We start from the raw sequence: 3,975 nt of genomic DNA, 5'->3' as shown, positions 1-3,975 counted from the left end.
TATATATATATATATAGGTTGTTTGATAAAGACCGTGACAATAAGATTCCTGAGATGAAGATTTTGAGATGAAAATTAAAAAAACAAAATTTCTGTAATAGTTTTTGAATGAATGAACACTTAAATCGAATCATTTACCGTCTGAAGTTTGCGTGTTTAGGTGCGGTTGGATTTTCCGTTGTATCACATCAGACCGCACGAACTTTAGGCAGTATAATTCGATAACTTTAAGTGCTTATAATTCAAAAACTATTAAAGCCACAACATTTTGGTATTAGAATTTTCTCGTCTCAGAATGATCTTAGAAATTTACCCTCAAGCGTTGTTACGGTCTTTACCAAATTGAACACATTGTATATATGATTCATGAATTTATCTTAATTTATATTCGTTTGTATAACTGTACGTACTTTATATTAAATTGAACTTTTTTAAATATTTATAGATATTACTTTCTAGTTAGTTAATTATATAAAAAACACATAAAAATAATTTTTTTTATTTAAAATATTAATCATAGAAATATGTCAATTTAAAAATTAATTTTTTAGATATTACAAATATACGTTGTATCGTTACTCAATTTGACTTTATTTTTCATATAATTTTGATAAAAATTTTAATACGGAACTAAATATTTTAACTGAGTTGGAAATATTTGCAGTAATATTTTATTATTATTGTTGAGTGCCATCATAAATAGTATATAACGTTAATGTGTTGATGTGTTGAATCTATAAATTATTCTATTGCCTCGATAAACTAACTGCATATCAGCTAAATGAGTCCAATATACGACGACGATGTTAGTTTTCAATAGGAATGATAATTGATAATGACGAGTATGGTAAATTCCATAGAACAAGCTATATATTTTTTGTTTTGGATTTGTCACGTTCTCGATCTAGGTGTCTATATTCGAAATCTTATTTGAGTATTTTATAAATACTAACTATTGAATCCCAAGTTGAGAATCATGCATTATATAAAAGGCGCATTCATCACGATTGTATGAGATGATATTTGATTAGATCAACTCATTACAATGTCATTAAATCATTAAACGACGTTGTAATAAGCTGATATAATCAAATGTTATCTCATATTAATCATAATGAATACGCCTTTTGTACATTGCGTGGCTCTGAACTTGGCATCCAATAGTTAGTATTTGAAATTGCAACAGTTACGATCATGGTTGATACTATACAAAAAGCTCTTAGACCTTTGACCTTGGTTGCTTTTGTCCTTGGTTTCGGAAATCTCAGATATCCTCCTAATTATTGGAGATTTCGCTTGAGTATCTTTTATACAATAATTGTGTGGAGTTTCTATGCTTTTGCGTTTCATTTTATGATGTACAAATTTTCACCAAGTCGTATATTTAATAACCATTTGACTTTTATTTCGGTAAATACAAATATTTTAGTGACGATAATACTTGTAAGCATCACCGTTCGCAAACACCAGGTATACTTTTTACTTATAAATATTAAATCCTTTTACTTCTAATCTAGCACAAAGATAATACACAATAATATTACTTGTCATTTTGGAATTATTTTTATTTTTATTTATATAGAAAAGTCAAATTTAATTAAAATTTGAACTAAACACAAATCAAATTTTACATTCACATAGCATAAAGTATACATAAAATTGGGTTCCTTAAAATGAATTTTATTTTGAACCATTAGTTTTTCAAGAAGTTTCACAAAATCTTAATTAAGAAATATTGTATTTAATCTAATTTGCGTTAGATAATATAAAGATTTTAACAAGATTCTCGCCAAACAATATGATACGTAATTGATGTGAGAATAAGTCTAATTAAATAAGAGAATTTCTATATTCTATTAAAGCGGATCTTGCTTGAATATTTTACTGTATGAATTTATATACATACATATTTTATTCCGCAAACTGCGCGCCAAAATCTTTTTCAGTCTTGAAACGCATTCATGAGCAGAATCAGAGCTGTAATATCATCTATTAAATTAACAAACAATAAAATAATTTTGAGACTAATAAGAATCTTTATCTTCTCACATCGATCTAAATTAGTATCATATTATTTATCATATATTTCCTTGAAATATGACGCTCACTTACTAGTCATTGGTTATTGCGACAAATATTGTCGAAGTCTCGGTGATCGAATTGATATGATGCCCGTCTTAGAATGCCGGAAGTTTCAAATTGAAATCCTGGCTGAGACAATATTTATGCAATAAAATTATTCAAATTTATAATTTTCATTAATATCTGTATTATCTGTAGGTTATTAATATTCTTATAAAAAATGTTTATTAATATAAAAAATTATTACACGTAAATTGTACGTCAATTTAATAGCGATCATGTTATTACTCTAGTTTTGCTCAATAAATCGTCAAAACAAAAAAAGATTTTGACGTGCATTTTGCGAAATGATATATATAAATAAATTTACATAGAAATATTTAAGAACTAAGATTCGCTTTGACCGAATATGAAAATTCTCTTATTTAATTGGATTTCAACTTATCAAAGTTATTATAATACTTTATCGTTATAATTACATTATTGTTACGTACACACGTGTTCTTTGTATATACTTTGTATAAACTTCTAAGAATAATATTATTAATAATATTATTAATATATACTTTTGTCCATGGTATTTTCAGAAAATCCATATATGTATAAAAAAACTTGGTCTCGTGGATGATACACTGGAAAAACTTGGAACACCTAAGGAATACCATACAATTCAAAACTTGATAAAATCGATGTTAATCATATATTTTATAGTGATTCTTATATTATTTGTTGCCGATTCTATTTTGAATATAGAAAAGCATCACACTATAAAAGCTATGATTATTGGTCTTGTTGTGGGATATCCTTTTCACGTCAACTCTCTCGGAGATATAATGTTTGCGGTTGTTCTAAGGTTTGTAAACCTTTAATAAAGGCTATTGTTTGATTAAAGTTGCTTAATAATAAACACTATTAATACTTTTGAAGCTTTTAATACAGCAGCTATGTGTTTCGCTGGGTTTCTTTCTATATCCAGATCCATTATTACAATACCAATATTTCATGAGCATTGCAGTATACTTCATCAGGAGACTGCTCTTAGCCCTGATTTAAACACGAAGATAACTCCCCTAAAATGCATAGCTTCTGAATATTATTGAATATATTCTCAATATTATTGAAATGTGTCTAAATCTAGCTATAAGTAAAATCTACAAAAATTTTTGAATTTTTTTAGATTTTAATTATAGCAAGATTTAGCCGAATTTAAAAGTGTATTATATTAAATATGTGTATATTGAAATTAATTAAATTGTTTCGTATTGTCATACATATGTTATCAATTATTTGCTAATTTATAAAAATAAAAATTTTCTGATCGATTATATAAATTCATGAGTTTGTGATTATTATATATATAAATTTGTAAAATTCTAATTGTAGAAAAAAGATTTCCAGAAATATTTTTTACTTTATTGCGTGCGGAAAAATAATATTAAAACAATTTATTTTAAACATTTTTTAATAAAAAATCACAGATATATTGGTACCAGATTGGATAAAATAAATAGCTATATTGAACAACTATCAGAAACAGAAGGGTGTGGGCTGAGATGCAAGTGGAAAAAGTCTTTCATTATTCGCCATTATGTCTGTAGTGCAGAGAATCGCAAGCATGTATTATGGACCGTAATGTAAATAGATAGATACTAAAATGACACAGAAATATTGAGAAAGTAATATTTCATAAAAAGAGCAAGTTATTATTTTGGCTAAACATATCATCTAAATATCACTTTTCATATTTTATTCAATATAATGTGAAATGTCACACACGGCATTAATTTAATGGTAATTTTGAATTTATCTATAATAACCTATTAAATTTGTCAGTTATAATTTACGTAACGTACAAATAATCACTAATTTTATGTTATTCTGTAACAAAATTTT

This window comes from Trachymyrmex cornetzi, unplaced genomic scaffold (assembly GCF_001594075.2).
Source record: "Trachymyrmex cornetzi isolate Tcor2-1 unplaced genomic scaffold, Tcor1.1 scaffold147, whole genome shotgun sequence".
In the NCBI taxonomy this organism is placed as follows: Eukaryota; Metazoa; Arthropoda; class Insecta; order Hymenoptera; family Formicidae; genus Trachymyrmex; species Trachymyrmex cornetzi.
The sequence above is the reverse complement of the archived record's forward strand: the minus strand, read 5'-3'. Positions refer to the sequence as shown.